Here is a 24,615-nt window from a genome sequence, read left to right on the forward strand (position 1 = left end):
AGAGAAACAAGAGCAAAATTCGTCCACAAAACAGAAAGGATTTTAGAAGAAATTTGTTAAAAATCATAAACTATATGAGGAAACAAATCATTACCAGAAATACCCTATGCAGCAGTAAAGTAGTAGTGCACTAAAAATTTAAACTGTACAGGAAGCTCAATAAAGCATATTAGGACTATGATTAATTAGTGATTGATGTGGGTGGTGCCATTCCTGGTCTGATGGTCCTGGGATGTATAAGAAAGCAGGCTGAGCAAGCCATGGGTAGGAAGCCAGACAACAGCACTCCTCCATGGCCTCTGCATCCACCAGCTCCTGCCTCCAGGCTCTTGCCCTGTTTGAGTTTCTGTCTTGACTTCCTTCCATGGTGAAAATGATATGGAAATGTAAGCCGAACAAACCTTCTCTCCCCAAAGTTGCTTTTGGTCACGGTGTTTTATCACAGCAATAGTAACCCTGACTAAGCAAGAGGGTACTGTCAGGATTGTAATGGAATTGTTTCAACCCTATCTCTCTGTCTTGGGATTAAAAGTAAAATAGAAATAAGCAGCACTCACTTACAGGATAAGCATATGGTTCTGTAGATACAGTGCATGGAACAACTTCAGGGAACAAAGCCGTCTCCTCCTCTCTTTTTTTTCCTGCATTTCAGTGCTTCTTTATGTTTTAGTGTAAAGCACACAAGTCAGAGCTTTCACCCTGGTTTGTTCACCAGAGTCACAAATCGTAAACCAAATCTTGCCTTCACATGCTTGGCAGGCTGCAAGATATTAAAAGCACCCTCTCCCCCGTGCCGTCCCCTAAATCAATGTTTCCCTTCCATACCCCTAGCTAAGCAGACCACATCATTAATGAATTTCTTTTAATATTTGGCTCCCAACAGAAATGATGGCGAATGCAGTCAACCACAAAAGCATAATGGCCTAGGAACTGCATTAAATAAAACCTAGATATGAACTAGGCCATAGTACATCATTATTTTTAGATCATGCAATTATAAGCTGACATTGTACTAATACAGGTCAACAGAAATGTATGCCCAAGTATCACGTTAGCACGTAAGTATGTGAATGGATGCCAATTGGTTGAACTAACAATAAATTTTCAAAGCAGTAAGAAGGCTTCTGTGGGAGAGGCTCTAAGTTTTTGTTAGTTGGTCAGTTGATTGGTTAGTTAGTTATTAGTTAGTTCACTTAAAATTAAATTATTTCTTAGAAAACATAAAGGAAAAAAGGTATTCATGTCTAAACTAAAGGAAGGTTTGTTTTGCCTCACACTGTCTAAGCCTGGGTTGGTTTTACACAATCTATGGACTGGCTATCCAGAGACACAGATAGTGGCCAACATGCTCCTGAAAGGAGAGTTTTCGAAGGCAAGAGCTGTGGGGGCCTTAAGCAGGAGCCACTAATACAACAAGAAAACAAACAGGAAATGCCTCCCCCTACCTCCTTGCAGGGGTGATGGTGACATCTGTACTTCCTCGGGCATCTATTAGAGGGTGCTGTGCCAAGAGGTGCCCCATACTGTCTTTCAGGAACGTTATTTGAGTTCCTTGATGGCAGTCACCATGAGAAACAGACGTGAAGAGCCATAGAAACAGCACTTGCTTTAACAAGAGCTTCCAACTTGTGTGAACAAAGGGGAGAATATAGGTTACCATGGTAACAAAAAAGATCACACTGAGTAAAACCTTTCTAATTGTGAGAACAAACAATCAGAAAAGCCAAAATCACATTTTCCTTTTTATATGTAAAATATATGTACATGGGTGTGCACAGAGAATGAGACAGAGAGATAGAGAGAGGAGACAAAAAGTATAAGGGAGATGATTATCTGGAGAAAGATTTAAGATTTAAGATTACCTGGAGAGAGTGAGGAGACCATGAAGAAAAAAACGGGAGAAGTAATGAAGGAGGACAGAGAAGAAACAAAAGCAAGCTGTGATGGCAAATGTACTTAATGACATCATAATCAAGCACATTTGTATATTCTAACTTACAAGAGTAACTCAGCAAGCTAGAGAATTGAGGTAATTATGCTGCTGTTGGTTAAATTAACCCTGAAAAGGCACCTGGTCTTAGAAAAGGGGAAACCAGACCTTCCATGCTCTGCATGCATGCTGGCACTCTCTGTTACATTCCTCCTGCACACCTACCCATGGATGCTTCTGTTTAACTGTAGCTCAAGTGCTTGAACAGTCTATATTTGCAACAGAGAGGGGCTCGGGGGTGCCTACGGCCATTGCTATGTCCCACACTTGAACAATCCTTTTCAAAAACAATCCACAAGATATATAAAGTTTAAATACTATGATGGAGTTTGGAACCAAAAGCTGTATCTTACAAAAACAGTGATTCTCTTTAAATGTCTATATGAATGAATAGATTGATAGATTACTAAATAAGGGGAAACTTCTCAAAGCCAGGAAATGGATCATTTTAAGGAGTTTCAGACTGAATCAAGCAAACAGAATCAAGATTTCTGTTTGCTATGAGTCAATGTAAGGCTTTAGGAAAATCTTGTAATTTCTCCGTACTTCAGTTTCTCACCCTATAAAAGGAGTATATTGCTTGAAATTTAATCCTCTCATGGTGGGGAGAGTTTTGATTCAACATTTATAAAATGCTTTTTAGCTTCTCTGATTAATAGGAAAATACTGTAATAGTTGTTACAATATGCTTTCCAAGAAGTATAAAGGTAACAGCTTGGATCAATGTAAGATAATACTTTACTTGAGAAACAAATACCAGTCATATTTACTGCCCTTTCATTCCATTTGCTAAGTAATAAAAATTACTTCTGACAGAGAAAGTATCAAATTAATATTCAAGTGACTGAAAGTGTTATCTTCACAGGCTGCTCCTACCTCGGAGCAAAGAGAATTGTTTTGTTTTTTCAGGCTGCCCAGCATGTTTATATGGTACAGTCAAGAATGTCGGGCAGAGTTTTGAGGGCCTCCAGCGTATTCACTGGTTTCTGGCATGCTAATGCACTCTCCTCTTATAACCGTAAAAGTCCTCCTGAGTGCTTCTGGAAATATATAACAAATCCTTAATCAATTTAAGAGTGTTTTAACTGCATACATGAAATTTCTTGGGAGGAAAATGTTAGCCATTCTATATACATACAGTACTTAAGACAGCAAGAACATTTCTTCTCAAGGGCTCACAACGTTCTCCCTACAGTAATATAACTTTCACTTTTATGTGCATAAGTCCTAGTGAATCCCTTAGAATAACAGGAAATTCTGCAGAAAAAAAAAAACAAAAATTGATAGCCATATTTTTCCAATGCTGGAAGAATATGTTAGCTATTTTGAGTTGGATGGATCTTTAAAGGCACCAGATAACCATTGAAAGTCAACTATAATCATAATCAGAGCTGTGGAAAATGAATTATCTGCACATAAAGAGTCTAATATAAGAGTGTGGCCACAAAGAATGCATTAACATATGTCATTTTTAACTTTGTATATTGATTGGATTCTGATAAGCAAGAGTAAATAGTAGTTTTTCATATTTAGATTCATTAGTTTAATTTTAATATGGATAGGATTGTATTTTCAGATTTACAAATTAATCAAATTAAAGTGGTTGATGGTTTCATATAAACTAATATTATTAACATATATAATAGAATATGTTATGAGGCCATGTCACATTACTACATATTTATAAGTTAAAACATAAAATTATATATATATATATATATATATATATATATATATATATATTGCCTTTGGCATGCATGTGATACACAGCAGGCTCTACATAGAACAATAACATATAACTCCTCCTAAGTTTTCTTCATCCATATCAGTTAGAGACAATCCTAAACATCATGAGAAATACAGTGTTAAATAAAAACTATAGTATGACATACACTGATACATATTTTCTTACCAATTAGTTTAAGAACTGTAAATATCAACTATGGGAATTTATGTAATTAAAGAGAAATAATTCTTATATTAGCAATTATATCTACCAAAATATGTGTGTGGTCAATAAGTTTGTTTGTCCTAATCTTTTTCCAATTATTATACTCACTGAAAATAATTTACTTCCTTGAAGAATTCACTTTCATAAACCTTCTTGTTAAGCAAAATATAAACATTTACAGTGCTAAAATTTTCTGCAGTTGGGTCTTCTTGTTCATCATGGGGAATTCAGGGCATCATAACTTTTCTCCAAAGCATCTTGTTGACCTTCATGCAAAATGTACATACACCTTCATCTACTAATCCCATACTTCCCTTTTTAACTATAAAAGAATTCACCAAGTGTACAAAGAGGTGCGTAACCATCACTACAGAGCTGGGATGGAGCACATGGAGTGCGTGTGGAGCACTGCAAGGTCCTGCGTTTAATCCTAGCACAGAAAAAAAAATAAAACTGATATTCTTTTTAATAACAAAACCTGGACATAAATCTAGCTACATATGAAAGAAGGGCAGTTAAACTCTGAAATCTGTGTACATGATAAATAGAAATATTCAAAACTATATGTAGTGATGTAGGGTCCGTGTGGTAATGGGGCATGTTCAAGATTCAGTATAGCAAAAGCAAGTTGTAAGAGACTCAGTGAGCACCCATGACAATAAAAGTGTAAACAAGCTCTATCTTCATTTAGTTTTTCATTATATATTTTATCAAAGCAAGTGTAAAAAATGAAGCAACCAAGGAATAACTTATGTTGACTGAAAAATAGACAGAGTGTAAAATTCACTTTTTATTAATATATCCTCATTTTTAACATTTTAATAAAGTATAATACAGTATACATTATTATAGATTATATTAACTATATACTATGTACTATGTGCTATATGTTATATACTGTATACTGTATATTATATATTGCATATTACATATTATATATTAATTATATATTATATAATCTATTTTCTATTACCTATGTATTATCTATTATCTATTATATTACATATTATATATAATCCACACCTCCACTAAAATACACAAATCAGAGTATTAGTTTGATGGCATCTACATAAAAAGACAGGCATAGCCGGGCGGTGGTGGCGCACGCCTTTAATCCCAGCACTTGGGAGGCAGAGACAGGCGGATTTCTGAGTTCAAGGCCAGCCTGGTCTACAAAGTGAGTTCCAGGACAGCCAGGGCTATGCAGAGAAACTTTGTCTCGAAAAAAAAAAAAAAAGACAGGCATTTTGGTAACACACACTTACAATCTCAGCTCTGGGAGACAGAGACAAGCTCACAACATGTCCCAGTAAGAGACCCTGCCTCAAAAAAACTAGAGAAGACAGCTACAGAGGAATGATGCACAAGGTTGACCTTAGTTCCCTCTATGTGCACACACACACACACACACACCAAAAGAATGCACATACACATTCAGAAAATACACAAGGGAGACAGCTGCTGAATTTCGTTTGATAGACACATCCATCTCACCAGCTAAGAATAATAACATGAGCATTGTAGGTATGCTAGTTTGAATGTGAATGGTTCCCATAGACTCGGAGATTTGAATGTTGACCACCAGGCCCAGGGGCTCTCTCTTCCTGCTGAAAGAAGCTCTTGATATAGAGCTCTCAGCTACTTCTCCAGCACTATGTCTACCTGGGTGCTGCCATGCTCTATCCCATCATGATGATGAAGTAACCTTGTGAAAGAGTAAGTGATGCCCAGGCAAATGTTTTCCTTTATAACAGTTGTTGCAGTGCAATGTCTCTTCACAGCAATAGAACACTGACTAAGACAGTAGGACTCTATTCCTTGTTCCCTTCTAGATATATTTCTCACAGATAACCAACCCTTTCCAGGTCTTTGTTTAAATGTTCCATCAATTATAATTAATATTTTATTACAGTGAAGGAACTTGCTTTAGTCTTATGGGTTGTGGTTTGATTACCTGCTGGGGGTTGGAGGTAGGGAGTGAGGGTATGATATTAAATATGCTCATTAGTTTATTCAAAGTAATCAATTAAAAAAATGAACCTGGTCCAGTTACCATATCCAGGGGCTGCCTTGTGTGACCCCAGTCATCCCTTCCCTTAGTCCTATGAGGCAGCTCCTGTCACTACTTATTGCTACTACTACTGTGGCTCATGAGTTGTCGAGTCTGGACATGCATACACTTATTCTGACTCCAGTCTGTAACTCCATGTCAGACACAAGCAAAGCATGATGCAGGCCATCTAAGGCATCATGCTATATATTTATTTACTCTAGCCTCATTTGGACCAACTTCCTTACTGTCACTGACTGAAGCATCTTAAGAAAAATGGAAGAATTGAGCTCTGCCCATTCTTCTGCCGGATGCAGCGAGCATCTATGCGTCATTGTGATGCAGTGCAAGTGTGTGCTTCAACCAAGATGATTCAGACAAGAAAATCAAACCACAATTTTTGAGGCTGTTGGAAACAATAGTCTTAATTTAATGTTATTTTTTGGATATGGGGAGGGTTTTTCCCCTACATAAGCAAGTTTGTGGTTTTGAAGGGTCTTGCTCATCTCTGTGTGGAAAATGCCTAAAAACAAACCACTGAAAACTTGAACAAAACTAGCTCCTTCCTCAACTGTAACTGACCAAAGACCTGATTCCCAAGTCTCCATGTTCCTCTCATACACCAGTGAGCTCTGGGCTGCAGGTCTGAAACACTGATTGAAACACATGCTTCCTCTCAGAGCAAAACCTTAATTCCACAGGTTAAGTGTTTTGTTCTTTAAAATAGCGTAAAGTTTATTTCATCAGAAAGCAACTGAAGAGGTCAGCATTTGATTCTAGAGTAAACTAGGACTATGAGCATCACGGTCCCCAACCAGAAACCTCTCATGCTGGGTACTTCTTATCTCTACTAGAAAAACATCCTCATTTTAGTACAAAACAAACTTTGAATAATTTAAAATAGATAATATGCAATAAATAGTTTCCATAAATATAAGCAGAAAATTAATTTTCTAAACCATAAATAGGATTCATTCCTTGTGGATTTCTAACTTAGCATATGTTCTTAGAAGGCATGCATGCACTAGTCCAGCTACTCAATTATTATGAATATGTCCACTGTTGTGGGTAAAGAGGTACAAAACTATGGCCTCATGTCATTGAGCTCAGAATTTCTCTAGCAGACAAATTCAAATGCAGTTTAGTCCAGCATAATGTGCCCTCATATTAATAGTCCAAGTAGAATAATGATATTACATGGAAAAGAATTAATTCTTCCCAAGCATTAAGAAAGGCTTCCCAGAGGGGGTAGTATTTGAGCTAAGCCTGGACAGATGAGATATTGTTTTGTTCAGATAGGAAGCAAAAAAGAAAAAGTAGGTTGGCTAAAGAAGTTTGGGTAGTAAAGGGCAGGAGAGTAAGAAAAAAAATATTTCAGGGAAAGAAAAGGAAGTGACTGCTTGTATTATATGCCAAAAGTATAAAAAAATTATAAAAATCAGTAAGTCCCACCATGTTCAGTCCTACAGTGGGCATAACCAACCTGAGAATGTAGATGCAGGACTTAAATACTCTGGGGGCATTCTCTGATTTATTAACCAGGGAAGTGCTCATTTAGAAAAACAGAACCTCTGGGTTTTTGGCTGTTCTCCAGTGCCTAAGTGGCTACCAGGTTTCCTGTTCAATTTCTGGCATAAAGTGCCTGGATGGTCATGAGGCTTGCTGCATCTTCTTTGGGTTTCCTGTCAATGTGTAATGCAGAACTCCCCTCAAGGACTGAGCCCTATCATTTAAGCCCCTAACTTAAATCACTCCCAACCCAACACCTCCAGGATGGCCCCATTCCATTTTCATTGGTTTTTTAGCATTTACTTCACCTCCCTACCGACAGACAGGTATGGACATCTGCAGAATCCTGGTTCTCTTACAAAGATGCTTTGGTCACACGAGGTGAACTCAATTTGCAGTTACATTCTTCAGTATAACTATACTCAAAAATTACATTATAAGCCGTGGAGTGTATGTCATGCTCTTTCTCTCTCTGTCTCTCTCTGTCTCTGTCTCCCTCTCTCACTCTCCTTCCCCTCCTCTCTCTTTTTCTTTTCCTCCTACCCCCTTCTCCTTTCTCTACGTGTAGTCAAGTTCAAGTTTCTTCATGAGACTTTTGCATACATATCAATTAGTGAACATCGTGAAATCTCTAGGCCAGTGCGGTACTGTCCATGTGACATGATTCATAGGACCAATACAATAAACGTAAATCCTCCTAGACAAGACATAGTGATGAATTTCAGGAATTTTTTCAGTCTCTAAATTGTAAGGTAAAAAAAAAAATCATCTGCTTATAAGAATATGAATGTGGTCTTGTGTTTATAACAGTAAAATTTTACAGTTAGAAATGTTTACACTCAGCGCAGAGCTGCAGACCTAATCATCCCCCTCACATTGTGTTTGACATTACAGGTTCTAGGTTTTGATTTTCAAGTGATTCCTAGAACATTCCTCTCCATCTGAACAGTTCAGAGGCGATGCCAGGACTATAACCCAGCTTCTAGCAAATGCACAGCAGCCTGAATGAAACTGTATGTTAAACACAAGCCCAACGGAATTAGACAGTAAAAGCTTGGGTCTAATGTCACATCAATAAACAGGGTTTCCCCCCCCCATGTAATATTCTTAGATATTACTGTCTTCAGGGCTTTTTAATTGTTACTAAATTTGAATTTCCAAACTTGTACAAACTGAAAGCTAAGAGGTAATTTTTCTGTTCATTGTAGTGGCACAGATATTAGTAACCCCAGTAGTTTTCTCCTCAGGGTCTCTCCCTCCCTCTCGCCCCTTTCTGTGTCTCTCTTTGCATGCCTTTTCCTGTCTGTCTCTGTCTGTCTTCCATTAGTATGAAACCCAGAGTCTTGTGCAAGCATTCTGCCTTTGAAATCATGTGCTGTTTGCGCTGCATGCCACCTCCATTTGAGTTTCTCATTACAAATAAATGAATGGTCCAATTCATCAAGTACTTAGATTCCAGACAGTAGTGTCCGGATAAAACATCACTTATGACAATATATAGTAAAGAAAGTAAATTTTTTTCAACTGAATACTTTTCTTCATCGAAAGGGACAGGCAATTAGGTATTGTCATTATCAAAAACTGAATAAAAGGTATGTCTGAAGAATAATAGTGACAAGAAGAATTAGCAGAGGTAGTTCAAATAAATATTTACTCCCTGAATATCCTCCCAGGAAGTCTACCTCTCCCACACAAATAAGGAAAAGGAAAACAGCACTGAAGATGGTCAACCAGCCTAAGCTTATCTGTAAATCCTCTCTGTGTGAAATTCATCTATCAACACAGACCAATGAGAATTGTTTGCCTTTGTGTTTAACTCAGGAGGAAGGAATTAGGATTCTCCACACTTGACTGGGAGTAGAACAATCCTCTTAAGTAGAGCCCTGGCATCTTTTCACCATATCAAGAGATATGAAGAGCTGCGTGGGCTGTGTGCTCTCATCTGCGAGTAATTTCTTTTTTTCTACCCAAGTCTACCCAATAGCATCTAGAGACTGCTATTATGAGGGAGACAGGGTCTCCTGGAATCTACTAAGTAAATCAGAATGATGCTGAACATTATGCTATGCCCAAAATAACACTCCCTGAACAAATGCTCCAGCCCCAGATTCTGAAGATCAGAGACAGGGAAACTGAGATCTAAACATGTGAAAGGGAGGGAGTCAGGGACTACATCATCCACTGGACCATGTGTATACAGATGCACCAGATCCCTACTGCACCTTGACAGTCAGCCATTTAGCTCCCCACTTACACTTCTTGCTTTCCATTATATCTCAAGCCAATGACTGAATGGTCAGTTCTAGAAGTAGAGGTGTTAATAATTTCCAACTCTTGATGGTGAGGTAAGAATCATCTCAATACCTAAAGTTTTTCTTAATTTTACATGGAATTCATCATGTCAGTACATTATTGAAAATTTGTGTCTTTACTTAAAATCATTACCTCCAGACTTTCAAAAAGTAAGTGGGGACACAAGTGCTATCCATAAAGTAACAGTATCGCTGGAGAGTGTGTTTATAACTGCTTAGCTTAGTTGAGGAAACACACTAACTCAAGCCCGAATATAACTAATTCACTGTAATGTATATATTTGATAAAAAAGATACTATAAGTAGTCAAGGCTGAATTTTGAGAATGTACAATGTTTGTATATGGAGCTCTAAATACAGCCTCAGATTTACCAAGATGACACAGGAATACCCAAGTTTTATAATTAGGGACAGTCTATGTTTCACAATTCAAGGTTAAAATAATAATAAAAAAAAACCTCTTTCAACTATAATTTCCTGGATCCACTGAAGGTATTCTATTGAATGGTATAACAAAAATCACACTGCTGACAGAAGACATCATCCATATGTATATATGGGATCCTTACATGTGTAACTATGGAACACTCATTAAAAAAATGTAAAAAGAAAGTTCATGTAGTATTTCTATTATACAGAAGAAAATGGGCAAAATCACAACTGTGAACAAGGTTTTCTGGTGGGGTTTTTTTTTTTTTTTTTGGTTTGTTTGTTTGGTTGGTTTGTTGTTGTTGTTGTTGTTTCATTTTGTTTTGTCTTTGTTTTTTTGTAAGAGCAGGGGTTTGAACCCAGGCAGCCATAGCCCTAGTTCCCTTTCTGCTTAGGAACTGGGTCTCTCCCATTTCACGTTCTATGAAGCACTCACATCTCCAGAGATTTTCAGAATCTTTCTCTTACTAAAGCATTGAGTTACCAACACTTTGGTTAAAAAAACAAACAAACAAAAAAACCCACATGATTACACATAGAGTAGACAATCTCCTCACACACACATGCATGCATGCACATACACATGTACACATATTCACATGTGCTAACTCAGGGCTTTAGTCCTACTGGGTCAGTATCTTAAATCCCTGAAGTTGTACTGAAGTTCCCCAACCACAAGATGGTCGTGATTTTGGTTCTGTTCTGTTTCTCCACTGCTGCCAGTGTTACAGCAGGGAAGGATGTCTACTCTTGGGCCATTGCTCACAGACACGGATTCTTTAGTCACTCACCCAAAGGAAGGTTTGGCGCACAGACTTATTTGTCAAACAGTGCATGGTATGCTGGAGATAGAGAGATGACAAACACCGCCGAGCCCTCCAGCCAGTTCTCATCTCAAGTAGGATTTAGACAGCAATGTTTGTCCAGTTAATGTGCTAAGGGCTTTGCCCAAGGTGGAAACTGTGTGCTTTGGGAGGAAAGAAAAAGAAATATCCCATTTGGGCTTTAAGGAGGGAGTTAGTGCTTTGCATTTCAAATCCTGGAAAAGAAGTAGAAATGGAAGTTGTAGAGGCAGAGAAAATAGTGTGATAGTAAGACCATATGCGAAAGGGACAAAGTGAAATGGTAAAAGTGTGTGTCAGGAGTGAATCTTTCCCTGTGGTTGGAAAGGAGATGGCTCAGGTGTGCTCACTGAGAGAGGGAAATGGCAATCTGGTCAAGGTTCTGAGAGTGAAGGACAGAGCAGTTCCTGTTGGGGACTCTGGAATCTGCCTTGTATGTAGGACATAGAACTTTCTACAGAAATTTAAGTATAGGCAGGAATTAGTAATAATTGTAAACCAATATGAATATTTGGGGAATAAGATGATGCATAATCCAGAACAGTCCTTCAAGAGAAGCACTAAGATGTCACAATTATTCTTATTGTGACAATGAAGACTTTGACCATGTCTATAGAGAACAAGAGTCCATCAGAGACTAACAGAATGACTGAGGTTTTAGCCTGTTGAGCTGCTTTTACAGCGACTAATTCCCTGTGCTAAACATTTTCAGAGGAAGCTGTGAAAATATGTATATATATATATATATATATATATATATATATATATAAGACATCAAATGCCCCAACATCTTTAAAACTATATTGAGTAGAGGAGCTAAAACCTCTTCATCTCATGCTAGAATTTGCATGTCTTTAGTAGTACTAATAATTAAAATCATTAAGTAAGCATCTTCCGGTGCCAAAGCATTTTCTCGTCATCTATGAAGAAAGACTTCAATAATTAAAGACAACGGCTACTGGTATAAAATATGGATAAATCAAAATCCTTTTGGTTCAATCAAAATGAAACACTACTATCATCTTAACCCCTAATTCTCATGTAAAAAAAAAAACAACTTTCAATTAATTTACTGAAGTTTTTATTGTACATGTATGTGCATGTTCCAGCATGTCCAGGTACGTGTCCATGCATGTATATGGAAGCCAAACAAAAGGCATTCCTCAGGTACTATTTACCTTCCTTTTGAGTCATGGTCTCTCACTGTCCAGGAGCTTGCCAAATAGTCTAGGCTGGCTGGCTAGGCAGTCTCTAGGGATCCACCTGTCTGTGAACCCACATGTCTCAGTGCTTGGGGTAACACTGGTGAGATTACGCCAACTCCTGAGATGGCAGGAGCACACCACCATTCCCACTGCGTTTGGTTACGTGGATCCTGGAGATGATCTGAACTCAGGTCCTCTCCTGAGATATCTCCCCAGTTCAAGATGTGCATTCCTAGTTACCTACTAGAAATGGGTTGGGCTTACAAGCAGACTGGCAGGAGGAAATTTGAATGTGACTTGCCCACACTGTGATTAGATTTGTCTAAAATTTCCTGATTAATACCCATGTATGAATAGATATTTGCATTCACGTACAAGAGCTTGGGGGAAAGGATTGGCTAGAGGAGAGATCTGCAGACTCTCCACACCATCCCTGCTTTTCAGCACACTGGAATCATTCATTATATTAGAAATACCCAACCTCTTTATCATAACACTTGGGTTTTTTCAAATCTTGGAACATTAGGGAATTCAAAGGCAGAGGTGAAACGTAATGAACAGATCACTGCTTTGGGAATTACACTGAATTCTGTGAGTTGTATATATGACCTTGTGTGGATTAGAAATATCAAATATTCCTCCTCAGTAAGAGGTACACCTAGTTGATTAAAGATAGAATTTCAACCTTAATGCTGTTGCTTTTGTGAGCAGAATTAAACTTAATACCATATGAATGTAAGTTTTTATGATTTAATTGGTGTCTTTTGGGAGAAATGCTTCTGTTGTTTTATAAAGAAAAGGGGAAAGAAGAACATTAACAGTAGCAATAATTCACATGAAAATCAATGTAGCCAGTGATGGTATTTCTTCCTAGAGCTTTTAGAGAAGAGTCGGGCCAAGAGAGCCCACACAGAGGTACCTCGGTTCATGTCCTACCTCAGCAAGACAGGAAACTACACATGGAAAAGAACATTTGCACTGGTGTTTTGTTGTTGTTGTTGTTTGTTTGTTTGTTTGTTTGTCTTATGTCCTCAGTTGAAACGAAGTTAGAGATAGGTGAATAGAATATTCTAGTATAGTCAACGGACAGACCCATTGCTGAAGTACTACAATGGATATTGTGTAGTACTCGACAGCTTGTTTGCTTGCTCATTTGCTGTGAAATGGAATCTCCCGATGTGATCCAGGCCAATTTCCAATTCATGAGGCTGAACCTTAGTTCATGTGATCCTCTTGCCTCAGCCTCTACAGTAGTGGTGACTAGAGGCTCACACCACCGATTCTGAATGATGATACACCATATAGATACTAGAGCAGGCACTCCGTCTGGATTGTCATTAAAAGGCTTGTCGTTTTTGAAGTGATTTTTTTTATACGCCCAAAGATTCTTGTAAAGAATTATAAGGGCACTGATAGTAACAGAGGTGTGGTGGGTGATTGTTAGGGTATGCACACAGAACCCTGACAACTCTCTGGCTGACAGGAACTCATTTGAATTCTCATTTGAATAAAAGAGGCTCATAGCTAAATAGACAAACACCTAACAGTGGAGCCACTGACTTCCTTCAAAAATACATTAAAGATTTAAAACAGGTAGTCATAGGAAAAAATGTTCACCTAGAAAGAAAACTTATACATGAAAAGCATAAGAACCACATAAATTTGAAGTATTCCTGAAATAAGACCAGGCCACTTATAACTGAAAGCTTCCTCTGGAAGCCCATTGCTCACAGTGTTAGGCAATTTGTTCCTTGCGAGTTGGCTTAACATAAAGGTGTAGATTGATTCTTAATCAGCTTTCAAGCTTGAAACAACAACAAATCAAAACAAACAAAACTGGTAGCGTCAAACTAAAGGCTGAAACCTGAAAGGTAACAGAAAATTTCAGTCATAAATTCAATATTCCATGAAAATGGTCAAGAACTCTTTCTGCTTGCAGAATATCACAAAGTGTTCTCACAGGATCAGTGTTTATTAGCAACTTTCTCATTTGGACAACGCACCTGCTGACTGTTACTTCTGTTTCCTTACGTAGGTGCTTAAGGGCCTGGTGAAATTACTCAGTGAGTAAAGGCTTACTATCAAGGCTGAAGATGCACGTTCCATACTGGAACCTGCCTGGTGGAGAGATGACTATTTCCCACAAGTTGTTTTCTGACCTAGACATGCACGTGCCCACACACACCCCAAATAAAAATATAATACATGGTCATTTAAATTTGTTTCACTTCAGCGCACTTTGTGGCCTGTCTTAAACAATATTATCTACGGAATTGCAAATGCACTGAACAATTACGTTTCTTTTCTAACACCTAGCTTCTCTTGGGTAACAAATGATGAACACCATCATGACCCTTCAGGCAGAATTCCCATGCTGAACTGATGGGACCAACAGCCTACCATGATGCTTGAGGAGATGGGTGGGACTGAGAAGTTAAGACCTTGGCTCCACTCTGCTGCCATAAAACCGGATCTCAACATTTTCACCAATAAAATGGGATGAATGAAAGCCTCTGCTGCATTTGTTCACAGCATAACTGAAAGGATTAAGATTCGCTAACCCCATAAACTTTGCACAGCAGTGCTTTGCAGGAACTAGATCCTAAATCGCTGTTCGCTAGCCTGTCAAAAAGGTCATGCAGCGCCCATAGGACGTTGACTTGAAGAAAGAGTTACCTGGCAACCATACTGAGAAGACGTCCTTTATTTAAAAGCCTACTTTAAGATACAAAGATACTTAAGAAAGTATAATCTCATATATAAATTTTCATGATTTGATATTGGCGTGTTAAGATTTTGGCTTGAAAATACTCAAATGTGATTGTAGACGTTGCCTTACAACCTAACAACTACTGATTAGGTAATGTCCTGAGTTACTAATAGGAGAAGGTGGTTCTTCCTTACATGGTCCAAAGGATTATTAAAATATTATTAAAATAGCTTACTGCATGTTTTAAACTGTTTTAAATTATGATCGCCTTATTAAAATGCTTGATCTAGGAAAGCATTTCTGATATTTTCACAGGGTGTCTTTCTTTATCGACCATGAAAGGATGAAAAAAGGGCTAAACCAATACTGATAAGTTTCAAATATCAAACTAGACTATTAGGTCAGAGCTAAGATCAATTAGCACCTTTCAATGACAGAAAAGGTTCTGGGAGACTTAGAAGTGACTCTTTGAAACTGTCTTAAACGTCCCTATAAATGTGGGCTTGATGACCCAAAAGGGTTTCTGGGTTTTTGTTTTGTTTTGTTTTGGTTTTTGCTGTGTTTTGTTTTGTTTTTGTTTGTTTGTTATCAGTTTCATCTCTAAGGATAGTGGTGCATTCAAAAAAAATCTTTTTTGGATCCTTTTACAGCAAACACATGGGTAGAGCAAGAAAAGTACCCAGGAAGTTCAGAGGAAAGTGACTAGAGCACACCCTGATGCACTGTGTGTATCACAGCACTATTAAGTGACAGTAGTGTTTACAAAGTCTTCAGACCTCTTAAAGCCAGCAAAGTGGCTTGTGACACTTTTGAATATGGGGCTCTTGTTTATTTTCTTCCACTCAAGTTCAGGCTAAGTGACGCCAGGCTTGGCTCCATGCACAATTTAATGAATATTCAGTTCCTCTCACTCAGACACATCAAGCTGTGAAATGTAGCATTAAACATGGTAACAGTTAAAGACACCCTTTGCACCTAACCCATCCGGAGGAGGACAAATGCCTGAGAGAGCATGTCCTTTCTAAGTTCACCAGGAAAATTCCATGAGAGGAGCAGGTACTCAGCACTGCCACCCCATTCTGGGTGGTGTTGATTTCTTTCACCCGGTAACCAGTGTAATAAAATCCCCCGACTGTACTTCTGAATACAATTAGTTTAAGATATTCTACTGAGACACACAGTGTAAGAGTTGAGAGTATGGAAGGATAATATCCATCCGAAAAAGAAACTGTCAGGGTTATATTCCCACTAAGATGATAACAAGGTGTTTCGTAAAGGTTTGCCCAGCTCCTCCATGACAGGATTCCATACTTTTGATAACAGACTTTTCTGTTTGTTTCTCAAATGAGTGATCTGAAATATTTACAACCAGACAGTACCTAATTTTAGGTTTTAAGTGCTTTAACAGCTCCGTGAAATATGATCAGCAGCTGCAGTACAGAACTATGGTGAATAAGCCCCCTGTAACAGGGGCCTGTTCTTACTGAACGCTGAGTATTCTTAAGTTTACCCAATAGGAAAAAAAATACAGGAGATAATGTAAAAACATCATAAATGCTCACATTTTTAAATTACTTAGCACTTTACTGAATCTCAAAAGGGATTATCTTTCTTCTTGAATTCTGCATGAAACCTGTGAGCTGCTGCTGCATGGAAGCTAACAAAACTTAAGTTTGTTATCTAAAAGTTAGAACGTGCATGTTTTCCAGAGCGCTAGCTTCTCTATCAACAGCCATGGGGGTTTCTAGTATCTTACCCTTTCAAAGTTTCTACTCAATTTTACTTGGGTTCATCACATTTAATAAAGCCACATAAATGTATTTTTAGATATGGCATCAGCCACACAGAGCTTGCATCAGTGACGAAAAACATGAAACTGGACACTGTATTTCCTATGGGTGTGTAAAATTTATTTACACCACAAATCACCAGATGAATAAAAGAAAATTAAGAGATGGAGAATATGCTTTTTTTTAACCCAGAGAAATCTGCAAATCTTCAAAAATAAACTTCTCTACAAAGACATTTTTTTTTCTTCCAGCTTCTAGAAAATGCCTAAATGTCCATGTTTGTGTTTCTTAATGAGAACAAAACTGTTCTTAAATAAATTTATTTTTTACACAAGTTGCAGTATTTTGAAGCTTTTTACTGGAATGTGTTAGCCAACGGTATGCTACTTATTAACACAGATACACAGTTTTGTTTTGGAAAGGAGAAATTTGTAATATTCAATGAAATAAACATAAATAAAAGGGGAAGAACTGAATACCCCTTCCACTTATAACTGTGAAATTCCCTTGGATGAGGTGGTCTTAAGACAGAAAGGCAGTGTGCTGTGTTCACGTTCATCTATTTCACTAAGGCAGGGAGCAGCAGGCTTTTGAAAACCAGGTTCTTTTCAGACATACCCTTACTAGGAAGGACAAGGAATTACTCATTAGAATATGAGATTTCAAGCCAGTTCAGCTGTTAATATCGAAGATTTTGATGTTGGTTTGTTTTTAACATTTATGTGCGGACACTACAAAAATGTTTACCTTTGAATTACTTACAGTCTTTAATAAGGTGGAAGTAATTATTTTTACAGTTTTTATCTATGTTGGATGTTATTGCAACTCACGCTGGCAGTCCTTCCACACAAAACAGTCTGTCTTACGTTGCTATTGCTTTTTAAAATTTTCTTGGGATAATATATTTTTTAAGTACAAATGTCTTTGAATGCAAATGTCTTAAAACGCACCATAAAGCATATCAAATTATTTTGTCTTAGAATTCTTTCCCTTCAGCCTCTGCTAAATTTTGTTTCTCAGGTATAAGTCTGACAAAAATATATGTTTTTTTTTTAAAAAGTAAAATAAAAAGTAGGTACCGTTTCTACTTAAATATCAAACTTTATTGGGAAATTGTATCAAATACAAGTTTTGTCCTTAAAACCTAAAAAAATAAGTTAAAATAAAAGAGAAGCACTCAGCAAACAAAAAAGGCACAGTCCACTCTCAGCGCTGTCAGTCACCCATGGGTAAATGAAACTTCAGAAGTTGTTGATGGGAGTCCGGGTTGCTAAACACTCCTAAAGACTCCCACCTACGTCCCCCAGGAGCCTCGCTGAAACTGACAAACGCTCGAAGGTGCAAAAAGGCGGCCGCTAAGAGAAGAGCAACAAAATACCATATTCAAGAAGATGTATTTCGCTCCAACAATTACGTTGATCCCAGAGTGCAGAGCCAAAGGGGGTGAGGGAGAAAGAAAACTGTTAAGTGTGGGCTCTTAATGTGAAACCCAACCTGTTGGATCTCTTTAGGTATCAGATTTTGGAAGTGTCTGTAATGACAGCCAGGAAAGCAAATTAATGGCCAAGGGCCCACTGGGTTTGAACACGAGACTCCAGTTACCTTCTCACAGATCAAGTACACAACACACACGCACACGGAGGTGCCCCACGTGGAGCTGCGCAGAAACCAAAACACAAGCCACGCGCTTGGTGAGCCGCCACCTAGGTTGTCCCCGCGCGGGGATGAGCGCCTTCCACGGGGGGCCCTCGAGTTCAGGAGGCTCCCTGAACGATCCCTGCGCTGTCCGGGAGAAAAGAAGGCCACGCCGATCCCACCCAAACCGCAAACCCCGTTAGTCTCCCAGGAACTTGAAAGATGTGAGCTAAGGCGCTAACATCCCAAACAAGGGGACGGTGGCAAAAATCAAACTGCACTCCCTTAGTTTTGCCACCTCTCTGCCACCAGGCTCAGTCAAAACCTCGCTGTCTCTTTCAGAGAGATTGCGAATCTCGAATACAAAGAAAAAAGGAAAAGAATTTAGTGCTAATAGAAAAATAAAATGAAAAGTTTGGGGTTGCTGTGGCTTGCAAAACGAAATGGGTTCACACAGTCTGTCTCCCAGTCACAGATGACCAGGCTTTACAAGCTTTTAGAGTGCCGAGGCCACCCCAGATCCAGTGAGCTCTTGAGAGAAACCTGCTCGCCCCTGCCTGGTCCTCGGCTTGGGAGAAGTTAGAATTGCTCCTCAGCATCCGCTCCTGGAGCCAATGAACGCAACTCCTTTGACAAGGCGCCTCTAATTTCACAGACCCTGGCACACTGCAAGAGACACTCGTCCACGCCACGTAAAAGCCATTAAAGTGAGGTCCCCCCTGTTTAGACTGCGACCGGTACCTGGAGACCAGGGCTCGGCCTCTGGGTACACGCGCTCCCGGCCTCACGCAAACCCAGGCGCCCACGGCTCTCCAAGGGACACTGAGTGAGACAGCACCCTTACTCCACGTAGCAGGTCATCACAACGTATTAAATGTCACCGGGTGGGAGTGGGAAGAGTCTGGTGCAAGCTTCCTGGGCGACAGGGAACAGGGTGCAGGCAGGTAGGATCCGCACCCGGGGATGAGGCGAGACTCACTCAGGTCCTGTGCCCTCTGCGCCCAGCGCTAGACAAGAGCGGTTACTGGGGACCAGGTCGTTGAGGGTCTTCCTGGGCGAGCGTAACACTGAGGTCCTAGGGACCCTGGGCATGGGGCACTGCTGTTGGATCAACGGGAAGAACTCCAAGGCTCACACACTCTCCCTGCGCGCGACCTCCATCCCCAGATCCCCATTCACGCACTACAAAGTGTCTAGCTAGCACTTTCTAGGGGACAGTTTGGGGGAATCATCCAAATCTGGTCACACCTCTCCCCTCCATTGGACTTCAAAAACCAGGTCGGATGAAGAGAGGACACTCACCTCTGGCGGCCCGGACCGCCTTGGACTCCCGAAGTTCAATTGTCTGTCCCAGCCAGTGATCTGCGGGTTCGATCTACGTATTTACTCGCTTTCCTTCCAGTGTCTAAGTTTTCCCTTCGCGCTGTGTCTCTGGTAAAAACAGGACATCCCTTTCGGCCACCCCCAACAAATAGCTTACACAAGTGGGGGAGAAACAGGGCGGGGTGGGGGAGCCGGCTGCGAGGGGGGGCGGGAGGACGAAAGGAGCCGAACCAAAGTCCGAGCAGCCGAGCGGCGTTAGAGAGCAGAAGAAAAGAGAAAGCGCGCGCGCGCCGGGTGGCCGGGCGTCCCTCCGCAGGTCCCCGCTGCTCAATCCCCCCTCTAGGGCGCCGACCCGGGGAAAGGTTTGCGCGCAAGCCGGGAGCCGCCGGAGCGTGCGCCGCGCCGCGGGCAGCCTCTCCCTAGCGCGCGGAGCTGGAGCCTAGAGGCAGGAGGCGGGATGTGGGGGGGGGGGGGGTCGGGGGGGGGGGGGACGTCGCCGCCTGCGTCCTGGGGCTAGGGTGGCCGCTGGGGGCCTCGCGGCAGGCCGCCGGAAGAGCAGGAGATCTTGGCGGGCGCAGAAGCCCTCTCTTTTTATTCGATCTCTCGAAACTGCCTGTTATCATCGGCTTTTTTTTCTTTTTTGAGGTCTCGCGTGGGGGGACCTCCGGGGCTCCCCGGCTCTGCGCGTCTCTGGTGGCGCCGCGGTAATCTCCGCGCCCTCTGCGCCGCCTCACCCCGCCCCCACCCCGCCTGGCGCTGGCCACCGAGGCCTTTAGACTGAAGGGACCAGCCCGCCACCACGCTCCTCGGTCCCCCACCTGCTTCTGGGCGGCGGTCCCCTAACTACCCTGTGCGAGCTACAGGCCCTCAGTCGGACTCCTTGCCACTTACCCCAAGAGAGGAGGCAGAAGGGACTCTAGTCCACTTGCAACAAAGTTAAACACCAACTGACACCAGCCCAAAGCTTGCTCCGGACTTAGGAAAGAGCTTTTTCCTGGAGATGGAAGCGATGAAGGAGTTAGCAGTGTGCAGACAGGCAGCACTGGGAAGTGCCTGGGCCCCTTCCAGGCCGGGTGCAGCTATAGGCACCCCTCCCAGGCGCCCAAAGGTCAGACTGCAGTGACTTGACTTCCAAAGGCCAGTCAGAACTGCTCAGGGCACACTGCTGAAATGGCATTTTGAGCCTATGCCTTCTGTTGATGTCTTTTGTACCTACATAGGATTTCATATTTCACAGACAAATATAAATATCACACTCTTGGACCAAAGCAAAGACAATCCCCAAATATTACTCCCACATAACACCATCTTTTCCTAAAACCCGTTGTCTTCCTCAGTAACATCTGTCCTGCTACTTTGATAATGTGTATTAACTCATTTTGAATTTATTGTCAATTGCTGTACTGGTCACTTGTGGTTCACGCGTGTTTGTTTAATTAGTTTCCTAATAGTTATTAAAGCTGTATAAAAGATAACCAAGGCCCAAAGAAATCAAAATAATTTTCCCCAAAGAAAATCAAGTCATCTCTAGCAACAACACTGCCTTAGATATGGCCTTAGGGATGAAAAAAAAAAAAAAAAGAAAAAGAAAAAACCACTCCCCTTCGAAGAAAATCTAGTTTTAATATTTTTATCAACTAAATTATGTTCTGGACTTTTTTCATCCTTCACTTGAGCTTGGTTTTATGTTACTAACAGGAGCCCTGAACTCTAGTTTAACAGGAAAATCCATACTGAATATTTGTTTTTAATGAGCGGGGCATTGTCTACAATGATTAAGAGGAAATGGAAAAGATGCTGGGGCTTTACATTTATGCTGATAAAGGCAGTCTCTTCCCTCTGCTTGCTCATTGGCTGTTTCTCCCACAGATCAGTTTCAGGGAGCTTGAGCCAGGCCAGGCCTAACTTCCCCCTTTCTGGTTCTCTGAGTGGAAGGGTTTCTGGTGGTGGGTTGCAGGCCTTGGGAGCATTACCCAGAGTGCATTCCTGGGTTGGAGAGGAGCACCGGTTAGTATACACTCAAGGGACATCAGCAACGAGAAAATCTCAATTATTTTGTTGTCTCCAGTTCATAGTTCAAAGTGCTGTATTGTTGGTTGGTTGGATGTTTTTGTCCACGTGACAAAGCTGAGATTCGAATGAGTCTGTATACATCCCAATCTATATTTTTAGCCTCTGGGATGCTTTCAGTAGCTGTGGTTGTCAAAAAAAAAAAAAAAAAAAAAAAAAAAAAAAAAAAGCAGCCATTCTTTTCCATACAGCATGCATGCCAGTGGCTCAAATAAGAGACTATAACAGTTAATATGTTGGTGTCAGACTCCTCCATGAATATGGCAACTAAGGCTAGAGTAGCATTCTCCTCCAAAGCTAGCAAGCATCCATTTCCTTCTGGTACAAGACTTCATACATTGACTTTATCTCTTAAAAGGATGGAAAGACCTTTTTTTTTTTTTTTTTCGAGACAGGGTTTCTCTGTATAGCCCTGGCTGTCCTGGAACTCACTCTGTAGACCAGTCTGACCTTGAACTCAGAAATCTGCCTGCCTCTGCCTCTCAAGTGCTGGGATTAAAGATGTGAACCACCACACCCAGCTAGGATTTCAATTTAAATAAAATTTGATGTTTTAATAAATATTGGGGAAAACGAGGTGGTGTGTTTCCTAGCTTTCTTCTTTTTAAATTATTATTAAATTTATATATTTGTTCACTTAACAACCCTCTCATAACCCTTGCATAAGTCCTCCCCCATTTCCCTTACAAGGAGAAGCCTGCCTTTGACTGTCAGCACCCCACACATCTCCTCCTTGAACATCAAACTGCCAGGCACATCCTCTCCCACTGAGCTCAGACAAAGCTGTCCATTTAGGGATGCTGGATCTGCAGGCAGGCAGGTAGGCAACAGGCTCAAAGTCCCCGCTCCAGTTGTGTTGGGGACACATGAACACCCAGCTGCTCATCCTTGCTGTCCTCCAAAATAAACTTTTCAACACACTGACCTTGCGATAAAGGTTATTTTTCTCCCTCATAACTTCTTATACAGATATACAAATATATTCCTAAGAATATATTTGCAGTTACCTCTCAGAAGCCTCAGAATTATTAAAGCCTCTGAATTATTAAATTATTATTAAAATACTAATTATTCAACTTCTTAGTTGATCTTCTAATAATAGCACTTCACTCTGCATATACTGCATAGTTGCCATCAAGGAGTGAAATCAATTGACTTGTCTGCAGTTCACAACTGAGAGGTTGAATAGTAATCCCAAGTTTTAAGGTTACTGTTGCCAAGGCAAACAATGTATGTTGTTCATCCCACACAGCTATGTCTAGCATCTATTAATCTTATAATTATTGACATGTCACCTACATTGTGGTAGTAAGTGTATATTTAAACACAACATGGTTGTAGGTATATGTCATTTTAAATGCACTTTTATTATTAAGTTTATTTGAGAAGGAAACCTTTTTATTGCCACTATAAATGGAAGCCAAAGAGAAGACAATCCTATAAATAAATTCATAATATAGAAATAGTATTTTTTCCTATATCATCTATAATCATCTCACAGTGGTTTAAGCAACAATGATTTAAAGCTCCCAATCCCAGATTTCCCAACATATATTTTTAATCATTCTTTTTCTACTACTCTGGAGAAATGTTGAAGTAGGCCTAGGTAATTTCAGAATTTTTTACTTTGGAATTGTATGTGTTTACTGTGTATATGTGTGTTATTGTGTATGTGTGTGTGGGAGCGAGTGTGTCAGTTTATGTGTTTACTGTGTATGTGTGTGTGGCAGCGAGCGTGTCAGTGTGAGGATTTTGGGGGGCGAAGGACATGTGGGGGTCAGTGTTCTTGTCCACCCAGTCAGACTGAGGCATGAACTTAGGTGCTCCGGGATTAACAGTAAGCACATTTACCAGCCCTCTCCCCAGCTCTGCAAGTTACTTCAGACACTGCTCCTTAGTCTACTATTCATCTTCTTTCCTAAAATATACTTGGGGTCTCTAAAATTGGAGACCTTTTAGAAGTGAATTGCTCCAGGGTTTTATGGCTATTTTACTGGGGTGGAGGAAATATAATTTATAAATATGTACTTAAAAAAAGAAGGCTCTCCTAGAGGCTCTTGGTCCTGTGAAGGTTCTATGCCCCAGTATAGGGAAATGCCAGGGCTAGGAAGCAGAGTGGATGGGTTGGTGAGCAAGGGGAGGGGGTAGGGGGTTTTTGGAGGAGAAACTAGGAAAAGGGATAACATTTGAAATGTAAATAAAGAAAATATCTAATTTTAAAAAAGAAAGAAAGAAAAGAAAAGAGAGAAAGAGAAAGAGAGAAAGAAAGAAAGAAAAAGAAAGAAAGAAAGAAAGAAAGAAAGAAAGAAAGAAAGAGAGGAAGGAAGAAAGAAAGAAAAGAAGAGAAGAGAAAAGAGAAGAAAAGAAAAGAGAGAAAGGAAGGAAGAAAGAAAGAAGGGCTCTCCTAAAAGACTGTACCAATTTCTAATTACTTACTTCTCCTGTTTTCCTTTCTGCCCTGTTCTGTCTCCCTCTGAGGCCTTGTAACACCATGGCAGCAATACTGACTGGCCCAGCAGGTCGGTGACACCAAGTTCTATATGACAAGGAGCAAGGCAGAAAGAACAGAAGACAGGAGACACCCAAAGAACCCAAAAGAAAACACGGAGAACTCCCAAAGTCAGACACCTGCCACAGAATTCAGGAATAGTTCTAAAAACGAGCAAGTCCTCCACAACGCAAGTCACAGCGAGAGAATATCTATAAATGTCCAGAAAAAGATACTGCGGGGAGGGGAGTTAGGCAAAAGCAGTGGGAACATAAGATTCCCTTAAAGGCGGTTCTCTGCACTCTGCGCCT

The 24,615-nt window shown here is 40.3% G+C and overlaps 1 protein-coding gene across 7 annotated transcripts in view; it reads right to left on the bottom strand.

Annotated features, from left to right (window-relative positions):
- The window catches only part of Eya4 (EYA transcriptional coactivator and phosphatase 4), a 256,421-nt gene extending 236,329 nt beyond the window's left edge, over positions 1-20,092 (bottom strand). For 3 of the 7 annotated variants that reach the window (XM_021173760.2, XM_029482164.2, XM_085842684.1), the window contains exon 1: positions 19,726-20,090. The gene's annotated coding sequence lies outside the window, so the exon portion shown is untranslated. Of the gene's footprint in view, positions 1-19,725 lie in introns of all 7 variants that reach the window. The other 4 variants (XM_085842686.1, XM_021173761.2, XM_085842685.1 and 1 more) reach the window with 3 other exon arrangements.
- Between the last annotated feature and the right edge of the window lie 4,523 nt (positions 20,093-24,615).

The sequence above is a fragment of the Mus caroli genome, unplaced genomic scaffold (assembly GCF_978045245.1).
Source record: "Mus caroli unplaced genomic scaffold, Mus_caroli_1 scaffold_9, whole genome shotgun sequence".
In the NCBI taxonomy this organism is placed as follows: Eukaryota; Metazoa; Chordata; class Mammalia; order Rodentia; family Muridae; genus Mus; species Mus caroli.